This window comes from Furipterus horrens, unplaced genomic scaffold (genome assembly GCF_987537825.1).
Source record: "Furipterus horrens unplaced genomic scaffold, mFurHor1.1.pri manual_scaffold_5, whole genome shotgun sequence".
Lineage (NCBI taxonomy): Eukaryota > Metazoa > Chordata > Mammalia > Chiroptera > Furipteridae > Furipterus > Furipterus horrens.
The window spans coordinates 144,067,683-144,085,988 of NW_028327175.1; the positions used below are offsets into that span (position 1 = coordinate 144,067,683).

The 18,306-nt window shown below is 36.8% G+C and overlaps 1 protein-coding gene across 1 annotated transcript in view; it reads right to left on the bottom strand.

The window, feature by feature from the left end:
- A1CF (APOBEC1 complementation factor) overlaps window positions 1-17,306 on the bottom strand; it is a 78,559-nt gene extending 61,253 nt beyond the window's left edge. Inside the window, exon 1 of the mRNA XM_090278039.1 lies at window positions 17,226-17,306. The gene's annotated coding sequence lies outside the window, so the exon portion shown is untranslated. The remainder of the gene's footprint in view (window positions 1-17,225) is intronic.
- Window positions 17,307-18,306: the final 1,000 nt, after the last annotated feature.

The window sequence follows — 18,306 nt, forward strand, 5'->3', positions numbered from 1 at the left end:
CTAAGCATTAAATTAAAGATTTTAGGAGAACAAAATAGACTAAAGAAATTAGAATAAATCAAAGCTAAAATTAATAAAAGAAAAATTTGTAGACTTCATAAATAAATGTAAGATTATTGAAAAGGTTGGCAACTTAGTACACCTCTGGCAAGCCTGACAATGTATAAAGGAGAGAACCTATTTTTAAAATGAGGTAAAAATGAATATAAGCACAGATTGAGAAGTTTTTTAAAGGAAGGAATTTTTTTTATCAATGAATTTAAAAATATAGATGCAGTACACAATTCCCTAAAAAAGTGTGAATTCTCAAAATTACATCAAGGGTAAGTTAAAAATCTGAATAATAAACTATATTGAAAAATTCATTGCTCCCCTCTCAAATAACACAAGCTGCAGATGGTTTTATTAGGCAAGTTGTAGAAATCATTTAAGAAACAAATAATTCTTTTGTAATTCAGAGCTATTTGAAGCATAGAATAAATGGAAAACTTATGAAATTATCTACAGGCTTATTTATCATATGTCTGATACAACGCCCAACAAATATATCACAAACATAAATCTATCGATCATAATCACACATAACTATAGATATGACCTACACACAGCAAAGTAGCAAAATACTTATATACAATAAACATCATGGACTTATTACAAGAATACAAAGATTATTCAACACTAGTGTTTCTATTAGTTTAGTTTAATTTATTCATTGATATGGAAGAAATATATATGATCATTCTAGTAAATGTAAAAGTGGCACTTAATAAAATTGAACACCTGCTATTAGTTTTTAAAAAAGCCAAATTTTTATTAAGTTATAAATAAAAAATGCCTAAATTGACAAAGAACATTTGTCAGAAATATGAAGCAAATATTATGCTTAATTGTCAAACACTGTAATCATGCATTTTCATCAAAAACAAGTAAATCAATGATACGTAACTATTAGTATCAATACAAGAATACTACAAAGGAATAGTTATAAAGTAAATGTTCCATATTTAAACAGAAATAACAGAAATGCCATGAGAAAATTTGAACTGTATAAACAAAACTTATAAAATAAATAAACTTAATGCAAAATATCCAAAATTTATATGGAGAAAATGACAAAACTTTACTAAAGGATCTAAAAGCCTGGGTAATGGGAGTCTAATCATAAATATATTAGTTCTTCCCAAATTATTCATCTAATATAATACCAATTTAAATTCTAATAAAATTATTTTGAAATTTGAAAAGTTGATTCTAAAGTTTATATGGGTGGAAAATGTACAATAAATGCCACAATATATTTAAAGTACAGAATTATTTGAAACCAGACTAATCAAAAGTTAAAATGGGCACAGAAATGGACAAATAGATTAATGGAATAGAAAAGTCTAGACCCATAGTTTTCATTATATTGCAATTTTCCAGTAGGTGCTATTTCAAATCATAGAACTATCTTAGGCAATTTGACAAAAAGATAAAGTTGGCCAACCATCTCACAACATATGCCAAAATTCTACGTGGATAAAAGACGTAACCTTTAAAAACTTTGTATAGACTTCTGGCCAAGATGGAGGCCTAGACAGACATGCTGCATCTCCCTCCACAACTAGGAAGGAATACAACTACCTCAAAACCAGAGACGACCAGAAGTTCCAGAAAATCGAGCTGCATGGAAGTCCAGCAAACAAAGATATAAAGAAGGAATACTCAAGACAGGTAGGAGGGGTGGAGTCAGGACAGAGAGGATGCAGTGTGGTGGTGGCAGGAACAGCGGCAGTGGCAGGATGGCAGAAAGCATAGACACACATTATAAAAAGTCGGGAGGGACAACTGTGGAGCGCTCCCAGCACCAGACCAGATCATGCAGCTTATGGTCCCAGCACCGGGGAAAATCAAGCCTCATTGCTTTTGACTGTGCAAACCAGTGGGGTTTGGGGTGGAGGAAAAAACTGCCAGTCTCTCAGCAGAGTCCACTTGTTTAAGGGGCCCCACAGTCCTAGAACATCTGCAGACCCACTCACTCTGGGAACGACGGCCAGGGCAACAGCTAGAGAGGTGCCAGTGCCATACAAAGTGGGAGAAGTGCCTGGAAAAGGGGTGAGTGTTGAGCAGGCGGCATTGTTCCCTCTCAGACCCCTCCCCCACATACAGCACCACAACATGGTGAAATGGGTTGCCTGTACTGACAAATCCCTAAGGCTCCACCCCTTACAATGTAACAGGAGCGACATCTCTACCTAAGACACAGAGGCAAACAAACACAGGAGCCTGTCAAGATGAGGAGACAGAGAAGTATGGCCCAAAAGTGGAAATTGATCAGGTTCCAGTGGGAGAACTACACGATAAGGAGATAATCAACCTAACAAACAAGGAGATAGCCAACCTAACAGATGCAGAATTCCAAATGCTGGTGATAAAGATGCTCACAGGCTTGACAAATATGCTTAAGTATGGCAAATGCATAAGGGAAGAAGTGAAGGCTATGCTAAATGAAAGGAGGGAAAATCCACACAAAACCAATGGTGAAGGGAAGGAAACTGGGGTGCAAATCAATGATTTGGAACATAAGAAAGAAGTAAACAGTCAACCAGTATAGAATAGGAAACAAGAATTTAAAAAAATGAAGAGAGGCTTAGGAACCTCTGGAACAACTTTAAACATGCCAACATCCAAATCACAGGGGTGCCAGAAAGAGAAGAGGAAGAGCAAGAAATCAAAAACTTATGTGAGAAAATGATGAAGGAAAACTCCCTGCATTTGGTGAAGGAAATAGATGTACAAGTCCAGGAAACACAGAGAGTCTCAAACAAGCTAGACCCAAAGAGGACCACACCAAGACACATCATAATTAAAATGCTGAAGGTTCAATACAAAGAGATAATCTTAAAGACAGCAAGAGAAAAGCGGAGAGTTACTTACAAAGGGGTGCCTATAAGACTATCAGCTAATTTCTCAAAAGAAACTTTGCAGGCAAGAAAGAACTGGCAAGAAGTATTCAAGGTGATGAAAAGGAAAGACTTACAACCAAGATTACTCTATCCAGCAAAGCTATAATTTAGAATGGAAGGGCAGATGAAGTGCTTCCCAGACAAGGTAAAGCTAAAGGAGCTCATCAGCACCAAGCTATTATTATATGAAATGTCAAAGGAACTTACTTAAGAAAAAGACCAAAATTATGAACATTAAAATGGCAACAAACTCACAACTATCAACAACTAAATCTAAAAAATAAAAACAAAATCCAACTAAGCAAACAAGAATAGGAACAGAATCTTAGGTATGGGGATCATTTGGAGGGTTATCATCTGGGAGGGGGGAGGAGGGTGAATGGGGAAGTGGGAGGGTTATCAGCTGAGGGGAAGTAAATGGGGAAATGGTGCAGGGATTAAGAAGCATAATTGGTTGGTACAAAATAGACAGGGGATGTTAAGAATAGTACAGGAAAGGGTGAAGCCAAAGAACTTATATGTATGACTCATGGACATGAACTAAGGGGGGTGGGATTGCTAGAGGGAAGGGGGGTATTGGGAAGAGGGGAGCAAAGGGGAAAAATTGAGACTACTGTAACAACATAATCAATAAAATATACTTTAAAAAAACCTTGTATAAGTACTAGAAGAAAATATGGGAGAATATTTTTATAATCTTGTGATGCAGGAGGTCTTCCTTATCAAGCACATTAGGAACCATAAAGATGAAAAGACTGCCAGATTTGACTACATAAAAGTTACAAACATCTGTAGTGGCAGAATAAAGTTAAAAAGCCACAAATTGGAAGAGAGTGATTGCTGTCTATATAAGTACAGAGAATTAATATCTGTAATGTACAAAAGTACCTTCCAATCAATAATAAAGAGACTCACAAATTAATGAAGAAAAGGGCAAAGAGCATGAGCAGTCAATTCACAGAAAGAACAATATAGTTTGTAAACATATCATTTAAATAGGTATTGTCACCATCTTTAGTGATCAGAAAAGGCAAATTAAAACACAAAAACAAGATATTTTGATTTTTGTCTATTTGGCAAAATTTGAGAAGGTTTCAAATGATAAAATGTAGCTAAGATTTACTGAACACTTGGTGTATATGCTATGTTCTAAAAACATTAAACATAATTTAAACTTTAAACATTTAATTCTTATTAAAATTCAATAGGGTAGGTGTTACCATTCCTGTGATATAGGTAATAAATCAAGTTGGAGAGGTTAATGTGCTCCAGGTTATTCAGATAGTGAGTGGCAGACCCCTGACTTGAATCTATGTAGTTTGGGGACAAAGCCTGTGCTCTTAGTTACTAAATTTGACTTCTCAGTTTTCTCCCCTTAAAAAAAAAGGCAAGTGTTGGCAGGACAAGGAGGGAGATGATGCCTACCTAGTTTCCCTTAATGTGCTCCTGTGAGGAACACATACACCAGAATGAAACTCATGAGCATGGTATACTGTGAGTCTGGGTTCTCTTCCATAGGCAGGTGATCTTGGTCATTTAAAGCACTCTGGTAATTTAGCTTAGTTGCTGGAATAAAAATGGGCTATTGTAACAGCTCTGTTGAGTGGTGCTGTGCTTAGACTGTCTGATGGTTTACATGGACACATTTAAGATCTGACCCCCTTTGGACATGGTCCAAACTAGACATGTGCTCATTGCAAGCCTCTGTTATGTACTTGGTTGTACCTCACTGAAACATTACTCCTTGGCAGAGTATAGTCTTAATAGGTGACTAAGTGATGTATCACTTGGCATGATCTAACTTGAATTTCATGTGAATTTCTATTATTATATTTAAATTAAAGTGTTGATTCCTTCTTCCCATTGATCTTTAGCTCTTCTGGATTGTAGATAACAAAAGAGGAGGAATTGAAATATGAGCCAAATATGTGAAGGAATAGTGCAGTGGTGGGTAATCAAGGCCACAAGTACTTCTCTTGGGCACCAAACACAGCTGTTTAGAAAGCAGGGTCTTCTCTGCCTCTCTTAACTCCACCTTTGAAAGTCTATACTTTCCCTTTTTTCTTCACCTGTTTCTTACTCTCATCTATTCTTTTATCCTGTATTTTCTTCTCTTTCCTGCTCCTTTGGTGACACCCCTAGCTAAAGAAGTTGCTCTTTCCATCAAGAAGTATATTGTACTTTTAAGACAAGTTATCAAGTGTTGTAAAGAAGCAATGTGCTTTAGGAAGTGCTGATGGACTTTTTAAAGAATCGTTATTTTTGCAAAGCTGTATAGGACCAGCCAATACTTTGATTATTGTTTGTTGATGTTTGAGTCCATATACTATCCTATTTGAAGTCACCTCAAGTCCTAAATAAAGTAACTTAAAGCAGCAAAACCTAAGATATGGAGGAAATTGCACCATAGTAAAAGTATCTACAGAGAACAAATACTATTGGAGCTACTGACTTAGAATTTATCATAGAAAAAGAATAAGCAGATGTATAATAGACAAATGATTATATTGCAATTTTTTTGTTTGTTGTTGTAATATCTACACACATGGACATGTGCCTGGATGAAATCAGGGTGTTATAAACATGCAGGGGAGCCATGTCTTCCAAACTTTTTTTCTAATTTAATATCAGGAACCACATACAACCTCATTTTAAAAGACAGAAATATACAAACTCTTGGGAAAGTTAAGCACATTCACCTGGCCCACAGATCATCATTTTTGCAAAACAATCCTGATAGCTAGAAATCCTTTTTGTTTTGTTTAAGGAATAAGTAATTTTAAATAGAATAAAAAATAAATTTATTATCATTTTAAGTCTGTTTAAAATTGCAGAATTTATGATCTAGTAGAAATACTTCCTGACGTTTAGCATATTTTCATTAAGTGAATATTACAGAGGTACATTTTTATCTGCCTCAGAAGATATTTTACCATTTATTTGCTTAAAATACCCTTTAAATGTCAACAAGGATCCTTTAAATCCCTGAATTTAGTTTGAAATGGTAAATTACGCAAGAAAAGATAGGAGAGAAGTTTTAACTTATGCTCGCCTTGTCAAAATAGGACTTTGAGATTAAAATACAAGTGTTCCTAAATTTTAGCAAGTAATAGTCACTCAATTTATTTGATCTCTCCTTCCTCTATTTTTATCATGCTCTATAAAACAAATTCACTGTAATCTTCACAGAGTGTGTTTACTTTGAGTGAAGTCCTTAACTCTGACTTTCAATACCTTGATAAGCAGGGGCTTATTCTTAAAATACTTGACCACTGTTGAAACATACAGTAGTCCCTCTCTATATCACCATTCACTTAACATGGCCTCACTGTATCACGGGATTTTTAAAAATATTATATTTAATTATATATCGCGGATTTTTTGCTATATCGTGGGATTTTGCTGTACTGTATATGCATGTTGTTAAAGTTACGTAGGTTTAAGAGTGTAGAATATGTTTAAGAACATAAGTAGTGTTTATAAAAGTGTGGAAAAGGTTAATAAGGGACTAGGAACAGTTTGTAAGTGTGTGGGAAGGGTTTATAAAGCCTTAAAAATATATATAAATACTAAAATAAAAGTAAGGTTCCTACTTCGTGGATTTTCACCTATCACAGGGGTGGGGTGGGGTCTAGAACGTTATACCCGAGATAAGTGAGGGAATGCTGTACTTCAAACTAGCACTGAAAGATTTAAGAACAGTCTTTGTCAAAGGCAGCTGACAGCAGATTTGAGATTCAGGAGCTATGGAGAAAGAACAGATCCCTACCTGACCTCGCATTATAATCACCTGTACTTGAGCATTAACCCTGGCTGGTTTGGCTCAGTGGATTGAGCGTCGGCCTGCGAGCTAAGTGTCGCTGGTTCGATCTTCCAGTCAGGGCACATCAGAGAAGGAAAACTCTGACTCCAAAAAACCTCCGCTGCCTTGCGGCATACCTCTTCAGGGGAAAGGCTAAGGGAGTAAACCCCGACAGAAAATCCGGAGCCGGAGTCCCTAAGGCGGTTCGACGTTGTAGTCAACACCGGCAAGTCCTGCGGTGCACCTGAAGCCAAGCTGTATTGACTCCGTCTTTCCCTTGGACCCTTCAGCTGCGAAGAGAGGGGGGGTCTGCTGCATGGGCAACAGCAGACCCTCCATATCACCCTGCCCAGGCTCTGTAGCTTCAGCTTCACTGGAGAGGACACTCCAGCGTCATCGCAAGATGTCGATTCAACACGGGAGGAGACAGATACCGTGTCACTCCCGAGTCGGACTGCACAGCCATTCTCGGCGGTGCAGATAGACTCTTAAGCTACACCATCGTCTCTCGAGACGGACGGCTGCCGACGACGACGACTTGAGCATTGCCCTCCCCACCCCTAGAGAGATTCTGATTCCACTAGTCTGGAGTGGGGCCCAGGACATTGTATGTTATCGGCTCCTCAGGTGATAGTACACAGCTGAGTTTAGAACTGCTGACTTAAGCTCCAGTCTGTACATGTTAAATGTTAAACAAAACAAAACAAAACAATAGAAGTTAATTAAATGTATTGTATCTGCCAAAAGGACAGGAAGAAAAAGTCTATAAAAGAAAGGTAGAGATGAGATTACAGGAGAAAAGGGAGAGTAATACAATGATTTTGTAATAGTTGTCTAGATTTTCATCATTTCTAATGAATAAGTGTTTTCCTAATTGCTAATATTTAGAAATACCGATCTTGAAATATATTTTTTTAAAAGTTTTACATCTTTCCTAGATTCTGGTTGAAGTGATTTGTTTTCAGTTCAGTTTCCATGAGGACCAACCAATAAGATATTCATGTTACTGCTGTATGCATAAAAGTGAATCATTGTGCTTTTGTGTATGAAGAAGAAGCAAAAACTGTGACATAGAGAAGGATAGAGAATAGAAAGTAAGGATGACTTTTAGAAGAGAGAGGAACAGATGTAGGAAGTACATAGTCAAGTTAACAAAGAAGTATGTTAGCAAATCTGTGAATCCTTTCCGATGAAGTCCTTACAGCGTCTTTACCCAAAATAAACTCTAATATAGGCTCCTCACGAAGTCTGGATCCTGACTTTTTTCCTGCTTTCTCTACATATGTATTCTTACTTGTTGCTCCTCTTACAGTCCTACCCCCAATCCCCACTCCCTCTTCCATCACTGGACTTAATTTGAGCTCAGTCCAGGTGTTGAATAAAACTTCACTGCTTACTACCCTCTGGGCCCTGCCTCTCTGTTTTGCATACCACTGCCAGATCAATCTTCCTAAGATGTCCCTTCTAATATTCTCCTGCCTCAAACCTTCATTGACCTCATCACTAACTGTAAATAGTCCACTCCCTTCACCTGACATTGAGTGCCTGCCATGATCTGGCTCTAACTACCTTCCTGATTGTCTCTCAATGCAAGTCTAGAGCTATTCTATGCTTGAGCCCATCAGGTTTGCAGTTACATCTTTGGTTTCCTTGTTCTTATTTCCTCTTTGCCCTGTGACTGGAGTTCCCATCCTTCTTTCCACAGTCTCCCTGGCTGAGGAAAATTCATGCCTGCTCCACCAGGCTTTGTGTGGTTTTGTGGATATGTATTCACGAACGCACAGGCATAACCAGGGTGAATGAACTCCTGGTGGCCAGTGTGGGTAGCACAGCCCACAAGAGACCTCGTGATATGCCCCTTTCCCTCTGTAACCAGCTCTGACACCACCACTCCTTTATGCATCCTCCAGCCTCTGCTCTCAACTTGGATACGAATATCAGAAACTCTGAGACAGACTCTCATAAGCGACCTGTTCTTTGGTGACAATGAAGACTGAGGGATGAATACTAAGAGTTTTTTAATCCAAAACTATTTTGGAAAATTTTAGATGGAAACTGTGCATGTGTTGGAACAGGGAAAGGGTGATGGGGAGGAAATGGAAAGGCTTACAGTCAGACGACATGAGGAGCTTTCTACTCCCTGAGGTACTGTGATGGGTAATTTTATATGTCAACTTGACTGGGCCACATAGTGCTTAGATGTTTGGCCAGACATTATTCTGAATGTGTCTGTGAGGGTGTTTTGAGATGAGATTAACATTTCAATTAATAGATTGAATAAAGCAGGTTGTCCTCCCCAATGTGGTTAGGTCTCATTCAATCATTTGAAGACCTGAATAGAACAAAAATGTTGAGTAAGAGGGAACTCCATCTCTTTTCTGGCCTTCAGACCTGAACTGAAATATGGGCTCTTTTTGGGTCTCAAGCCTTTTTGAGTTTTCAATCAGGAACTACACATTGGCTCTCCTGAGTCTCCAGCTTGCTGACTGAAGATTTGGGTATTTCTCAGCCTCTATAATCACATTAGCCAACTTCTTATAATCTCTTTTGATAGATAAATAGATAGATGTAAATATATATCTTAGAGATACTAGTAAATCATACTATTAAGGTATTAGAACAATAACAACACTAAAAAAACATTTATGTATATGTATTAGCCAGTTGGAGTTCTTAGTTCTGTTTCTCTGGAGCACCCTGGTTAATGCAGATCCACACATGGTTTTGATCTGTTGCCATGTCTGTGTAGGAGACTGTGCAGGGGCAGGACACATTACTTCATGCTTGCTATTCTTCAACAGTCTGCATCTTTATAAGTGGCTTTGTGTACTTTGATGGGTTTTTGTTCTAACTATGAAAGTAACAGAGCCTGAGAGGATTGCACTCTGGTGTGAGGATTCCGATTTCTATTCTGCTTCCCTTGCACATTACCCAGCTTCCTCTCAATCATTCTAGATCAACTTAATTAGGAGTCCCTGCCTGTGATAGAGAACATCTCAGCCTTGGAAAGAAAGCTACTGAGTTAAGGAGAAATGGTGCCAAATTTTTACCACAACCCAGTGATGGAGATTGTGAATTTCTAAGCCACCTGATGTCCAGTCTAAACAACACTTTCTACATGTTGACCTCAGAGCCTTTCTTCTATTGATAGGAAGCATTGTGTAATCGACACAGAAATAAGATGAGAATTATAGCTGCAATAGCTAAGGTTTATGCACACTTACTTACTTGGTGGTGTTGTAAGCACTTAATGTGTGGTTTGTGATCTGATTCTCACAACTTTCATTTTATAGAAGAGGAAGCAGACACAGAGAAGTTATATTATTTGATAAAGCTCACATAGCTAGTAAGGGGTGGAGCCAGGATTTCAGCCAGCCATCCTGGGCCCAGAGCTGCCTGCCTGTTTTAAGATTATAATCATCTCTCTCTTTGCCATGCTAAAACTATGAATCAGCTTTGGTTCTTGGGCTTTAGAAAATCCTTTGAAATCTTGAGATACAGAATTAGTATTATGGGAAATATTAGGCTTTAGAGATTATTTGAAAGGCCAGTTAAAATAAGTTTCTAGACATTATAGGATTTTCCTCTTAAAATATCCTAAGGAGCCATACAATGGCACTCCCTGGATGATTGCAATTTGTCATTGCACCTGTATTAAATAACTTATATAATGTGTCAGAGACATGAAGGAATTAATGCCTGCTGAGTGTGGTGCTCAAATGACTTTAATAATAAATCAGAATTATTTACTAAGCTAAATAAATTCTTTCTCAAAGATCGGATAAACACCTGCAATTCAGATACCTTATATTATCATCTGGCTACCCATGTCACTTCCACCCCGAGCCACCTCTTTTCTCCATCTTCCCTTTACCACCATCAAAACTTTACTTGTCCTAAGTACCATTCCCACAGTGCTTTGTCAGGCTCTTCTGCTAAGTGCTTTTAGGCTACAGTGTTCCTGAGTGCCTCTATCACTCACACTCTGCATCGCAACTAATTTGTATTTTAACAAGGAACTTCTGAAAACATACTCTTATTATTCCAAATGAATAACTCTGCTGAGGCTGGCAGAGCTTCTATTTGGGAGCATTTGGATCTTAATTTAAAGTTACAAATTAGGTCAGTTTAAATATGGGTCTCCCTCAGCATTCAGAGACCTAGCAGCCCAATTATTCTTTCTCTGGGGAGGAGGGTGTGTCCTCTTCAGACACCATCAGGACTTTGGTGTAAGGCAACCAAGTCATTCAGGACAATCACTTTGTGTTTTCAGAGATACCCCTACTATGTTCACGGTGCCTGTGCCACACATATTTCCTGGGATCTGGGCCTGGGAGGTTCTCAGAGTAACCAAATGGGTGGGTCTCCTTTAACTGAGTCCCTGGCTTGGTCTGTTGGTAAGTCTGGGTATAGCAAGCAGGGCAGGATTCAGAGAGAAGGGAATAGTCCTCTTACCCCTGGAGGCCCTGTTAATCTGTCTCCCAGAATTGTGTAATTCAGGCTGAGTTAGAAATGCTGTACAGTGAGACCTGGTATAATGCAAAGGGCCTGCCTGAGGGTTGAAGCCCTGCACTTGGGCTCTTACCCTGACAAAAAGTGGCTTTCATCCTTGGGAAAGTCATTTAGATTTTCTCTGTCAAATAAAAAAAAACCCTCAAAGTTTCTTTCTAGTTCTGAGATTTAGTGCTTCTCAGTGTTCCATTTATACTCTGTTTACAGGGTGGTATGTGCCAGGCTCCTGGAGTTTACTCCTGTTTCTACCACTTATTAGCTGTGTTCCTAAAACTTACCCTCTTTATTGGAAAAATGGCATAACAATAGTTCTATTCCATAGGATTACATAGCATTAAACAAGTTAATCTATGTGCCTGGCACATGGCTGGAGCTATATAAGGAAATAAAAACTATTATTAATATTATTAGTAATATCATCATAGGGTTTCAATTCTAATTGGTTGGTAATAAATGCCTGAATTATGAGTCATGCTACAGATTTTCAAGAAAGAGGATTCCTGAGTTAAGCATTTATATGTGCCAACACAGTTTCCCCTCCATGGTCTCAGATTCTGATTTTCTGACTTCCACTGAAAGAAATCATAAACCAATCTACTTCATTCAGAAGATATGTACTAAATGCATTTCTAAAAGAAGAGCTGGGTAGAATACTAAAGGTGAATTAATAGAAATGAGCAACAATTGCATTTGGACATAATACTCTGCCAGTCTTTTAGGAGATACTATAGAATCTTCACTTCCTTCACTTCTTTCTCTATGTTGGTTACAGCATCTGTACTGCTTTAAAACTTTTTAGGCTGTTTTCTTCTGGGACCGGCATGGGACTGGTTTTCTGCTCATCTTCTATGTGGATCCTTAAGATCTCTCTTCATAGTTTCATCTAACCTCTTAATTTATCAACATATCAGTTAATGTCTAGAACAGTAGTTGAGGGCTCCCTATATAATCAGCACTTTGCTACATACAGAGAGATAGGCTTATACACACTAGGTGAGAACATCTTTCAGTTAATTAGATTTGCACAATCGAATTGATGAATAGTGACTCAATTCCCTTGAAGAAACTAGGCATACTAAATTGACTATGAATAAATTTGGCATTAAAAATCCAAATAAGTTCTTCTGTATAAAATGTATTGTAACCTAGAATATTCTATAGAAATAAAGTATTATGGTATTCAATTCTACTATGTAAATCTGGTATTTTTAAACCAATTGAGCACCCCAAAACAATGATAATTTTTTTAACTTCTAGAGGAAGAGAAGAAGAGAAGGCATTACTACATCACTGAAGGTACTATTTTATAGAATTGCAAACCAATTTGTTCACTTAGTCATTTCATCTGGCCAAATTACAATGTACTAATTTTCTTTAGCTATATTATTGACTGGTGCTGAACATTGTATATAACCTTGCAAATGAAAGGGAGTTATCTTAATCCTTGTTATTATTTCCCTCTTAATATTATCAGACACCGAACCCTATTGAAATAAGCAAAACCTGAAAAATGTTTTCTATATGATTGTTAATACCTATATATAATTACACAAACATATCTGTGTGAAGAAACAAAACAGTCTATATGTCTTTAAAAAGTCAAATTAGTGAGCTGAAGATACCAACATATTTTAGTTATTGCAACCATTTTTATAAAAGAAAATATTTCAATTTTTGGTTTGGGTCAATCAAAAATATTCAACACGTGGTGTTCTTCTTTCACTGACTAGCTTATTTTGCTTAGCATAGTATTATCCAGGTCCATCCATACTGTCAGAAAAGGTAAGAGTTTCTTCTTTTTTACTGTTCTGTAGTATTCCACTGTGTAAATGTACCACAGCTTTTTCATCCACTTATCTATTAATGGGCACTTAGGCTGTTTTCAGATCTTGGCTATTGTAACTAGCACTGCTATGAACACAGAGGTACATATATTTTTTGTGTTGGTGTTCTGGGATTCTTAGCATGTATTCCCAGGAATGGAATTGCTGGGTCAAAAGAGAGTTCCATTTTTAATGTTTTGAGGATACTCCATACTGTTTTCCACAGTGGCTGCACCAGACTGCATTCCCTTTTCTCCACATTCTCACCAACACTTGTCGTTTGTCGATTTATTGATGGTAGCCATTTTGACAGGTGTAAGGTGGTTTTAATCTACATCTCATTGTGGTTTTACTATGCATTTCTCTGATGATTAGTGATGTTGAGCATTTTAAAAATATGTCTATGGGCCATCTGTATGTCCTCTTTAAATAAGTGTCTATTTAGGTCCTTTGATCCTTTCTTAATTTGGTTGTCTTCCTGGTGTTGTTTTATATTAGTTCTTTGTATATTTTGGAGATTAAACCCTTATCAGATGTATCCTTAGCAAAAATGTTCTTCCATACAATGAGTTCCCTATTTGTCTTGCTGATGGTTTAGTCAGTGAAAGAAAAATACCACATGATCTTACTTATATGTGGAATCTAATGAACATAATAAACTAAGGAACAGAATAGAAACAAGCATAAATACATAGAAGAGACTGGCAGTGTCTGGAGGGGAAGTGGGGGGAGACTAGATGAAAGATGGTGAAGGGATTAACCAAAGAACATTTATGTATAACCTATGGGACAGACATACAATTTGGGGATTGACTGAGGGTGGGGTGAGGGTGGGGCAGGATGGAGGTGGGGAAGGGGAGAAAAAGTAGGAATAGCTATAATTGCATAAACAATAGATAAGATAAACAAAAAATATTCAATACAAATTTTTAATTAAAAATTCTAAATAGTTTTTAAATGCTGATAACCTAGTTGGACTAGGTTTGATGGACTGAAATGATAAACCAGCTTTCCTGGTCCAATCAGTAGTTAAAATTTCTTAATAATGCCCTGGATTGTGCAGTAAACACTGGACCCAGGAGCAGATGGGTCCTAGATTTCTAGTGTAGAATGTCATGCAGTAGTGTTGGTCCTTTTTTAGATGCTTTTCGAGACGTAGGGTTGGGGGATGGGTTTGGGCTTCTAGAACTGCACTTTAGAGGAGCCTGGTTACTGTTTCTATGAGTAAGATAAAATGGTGTTTATCCTCTGTTGATCAATATCATCTTGTTTGAACTTATTGAGTCATTTAGAGACACATAAGGTAATGAAAGCCATTGTGCAATAGTACCCAATGCACTGCTCAGCTTTCTGAGAGATGTCAGTATTTTAAATGTTATTGAAACACTTTTAATATCAATTGACTGTGTGACAAAATGAACACACACTGTCACAGGTGTCCTGTGTGTTTCAGTGGAAAGGGAGTTGGACTTTTAACTAGAGCAGCAGTCTCTAAAACATACTGTTTTTTCATTGTTGCTGTTTAGAATGAAAAGGACATAGGTTGTCTCTTAACAAATAGAATAGGGTTACTATTTGTGTGGCTAATGAAAACTTCATTATTTATGTATAATTTTAAATTTAAACTATATTGATAATGTTTGGACAAAGAGGAGCTAAAGGATAGGTTCAGAAAGTTTAGGAAAATTTTTTGGAGGTTGTTACACATAGGAGAATGGAAAGGTTAGATAATTTTGCTGAATTCCTTGCGTGCTAGGAACTGTGCTTAACCGTTTTTGCTACATCATCTCATTTAATATTCACTAAATTCAATGGGAAGATTTTACCCCTGTTTTGTATTTGATGAATCTGAGATTCAGAGAAGTTAAATATTATGCCCAAGGTCACAAACCTAGGAAGTTTTGGTACAGGCATTCCATCCCAGCTCTTTTGGGAAAAAAGTCCAGTGTTCATTGTATAATTAATCTGTATCACACAGGACCATCCATATGTCTCTAAGAGATGGCTAGATGACTAGATTGTAAGGTCCCTTTTTAATTGTGATTATTTCAATAGTGACTGTTTCAATCAACTGTTGTTATGAATGTTGGATATTGGCTATAAAAATGGTTTGTTCTTTCTTAATCTGTGTTCAGAGGAATACCATTTCTGAGAGATGTTTATAGGTATTCCTGGAAGATGTTCTGTTGTCAGATAAGCTTAGGAAACAAAACATTGCCTACTCTCCTAGATGTTTACAATGAATGAACATATTTACACACAGTGTAAATCCTCAGTCATTGTGAGTACGGTATAATGGTGACACACTTGGGCTCTGGAGTCAGACCACCTGGCTGAGAAACCTGGTTCTGCTATTTTCCAACTGGGTGGTGTTGAACCTAATTAGGTTACTTATTTGAGCCTCAGTTTTCTCACTTGTAAAATGTAATAGTATCTACCTTATCTAGCTGTTCTAAAAATAATATGAAATAAATGCATGGAAAGTGCTGAGAAATGCACTTGGCAATATAGTGCTTATATTTCCAATACATGCCTATTATTATTATTATTATTATTGTTATTACTCAAACACTCAGGTACTAACAAGACCTGTGTAGCCACCATTTCCTCAACTTGGTTGACAACCGAGTCACTTCTTTTGAGCCATATTTATTAATCTCCACTGAATACAATATAGAAAATGTATCTGAAATGAAACAAAACCAATGTGGTATTAGCCCAGTTGGAAATAACTGTATATTCAGTGTTTTTATATCTTGTATGTCATTTTATATTTGACTATAACAACTACTTTTTTTTCTTACCAACTATCTTTCCTATGAGCTTGCACTTGATAAATAATAAATTGGAACAGTAAAATTGAGAATTGTCTCAAGTGGGCAGTATCAACATGATTCTAGAAAATATTGCTCTTACAAATGAACCTGTACATCATGTGTCTGTTACTCTATGTTTATTAGGGGAGGGCCTCAGTGCTTTGACAAATAAGTGATTTCATTTTTATTTTCATACCTATTGTATGCATCTAAGCACACACAATAAAGAATGTTTCAGACCATACCAACACACCTTTGCTCCTAAATTACAGTATAATTAGAGTTGAATTTGCCAATGTATATTTTGCAAAACATTAATCCTGCACAAATAATATGTTCTTCATCTTCTTGGAGATACACAGTACACATCTGAAAAGTTCTATAATAAATGAACTTATTTAGCTTGAAACCCATGGTCTTTGGAACTTACTTTGATAATTACAGAACAAAAGTCTTTCAGAGATTTCTGGTAGGAATTAAATATTACTGACAAGTGCCCTGAGTAATTTCTTTCTTTTGATAAAATGCCATCATATTCTGGTTGGAGTGACCGAAAAGATTATGTGAAAATATATCAATTGCAGCACAATTGCTCAAACCATGCTGAATGGGAAACACCTTATAATTAGCCATCACAAAGAGATTTTACACACTCACAGACAGCCCTTTTCTATGGCTTTTTTTTTTTTTTTTTTATGAGAATGAAAAGTGAATCGTTTAGGGCATTCCTTTGGTTAGTACAATAATGGCAGAGGAAATAGCAAGAATTCACCAAGGTGGTATTTTTGTTATGCTTTTTATGTGGTTATTTTTGGTGGTGGTACAGGATGAAGGAGAGAAAAAGAGACTTGAATATATGAAGTTTTAATTATGATAGGAATTATGACCCATACAGACAATTCGAGTATACCTGTGACAATAATTCTATTTCTCTTGTTAATACAGTTTTGTTTTCCAGCATCCTAGGATCAGGAGAGGTAGTCAGCCACAACTCTCCCTGCTGTCTGGCTACTGCTAAATAAACATTTCAGAAACATTAGCCCCGTTCTTGAATGCAAAGTGGTAAATCTGCATTTTTATAAACCTCAGAAAAATGATTAAATCAAGGAGCAAAAGATGGCTGCCATCTCATTTTGAGATGATAGGTTCATCCCAGTATTTTCTTTGGTTTTCAGGTTGCTTCACTGAATAAAAACAAAGTAGAAAAATCCCTGAATTAGGCTCTATACGACAAGAGGGTAGAAGCTGTTTTCACTACATTTCCACTGACCTGAACTGCACAATTTGACAGATTTCGAATAGAAAAAGCAAAACACATGGACCATACCTGAGTGATTTCAGAGATCCCCACCCGGAAAAGGTTTCCTTGATTATGGCGAATTCAACGTGTCACTCTGGTTATGTGCTAATCATCATATCAAACTCCAAAGGTTCAGTGGCTTTAGGTTTGGTTTACAATTCCTGGGAGTTAAACTTTAACTCACCCTGTCTCTTGCATCCATGCAGCCCTTTGACCAGATAATTGGGTCTCTACAGCCCAAACAGAATCTACAAAACTGCTGTTGTCATTTGTTTACAAAATGAAAATGAATTTTGCATTAAAAACATTGATGTGAATATTATTTTGAGACTTTCAGCAACATACATTTCAAAGTAGGACTTACGGCAATTATGGTAAATGAAGTTTCTTTTTTTTACATTAGCTCCCTGTTTCCTACTTATGCCAAAATGATAATAAGCCTAATATAACTTAGGAGAATGTTTGTTGACACTTTTCATATCACTGTATTACATGGAGTGAAGTGTGGAGTTTTAGGTCAAGTATGTAGCTCAATGCTAGCTTACAAAATTAAAATACACAAAGCATTTATATAAGCAAGTAAATAGGGTCAGGTTGGGGCAAGCATGCTTTTTATACAAGCTGCTCATTCAGATTTTAAGAGAAGGCCATCACTGTGAAAACATTATAATGAGCTCTGTACCGGGTTATATGAGAGCCAAGGCTGTTGTTGATTGCTTGAAATCCCAGTGGTAACTGTGTTTCTTAAAGAATCGAGAAATAGTATTTTTAATGTTATAAATTCTACATTCTAAATTCACTGGGAAGAGCTCTAGTCTATAGAGGAAATTCCTAAGGGTAATAAAGCCCACTTAAACAAATAAACAGACAAACTAAAACGTTTCTAATTTTGAGTAAATTTTAAAGGTTTATAAAACCACTGGCCCCAAAACTAGGAATAGAGGACACACTCACTTGGCTTCAGTGCAAGTAAGAGTCGTTTAAATTCTAGGACTTGACTATTCACAACAGTACTTTGTCTATAGAAAAGCACAGAATGGGCAGTTCTGTAATATAGACATATAGGAAGATAAGTCGATAAAACACATCTGGGAATATAAAACAGGCA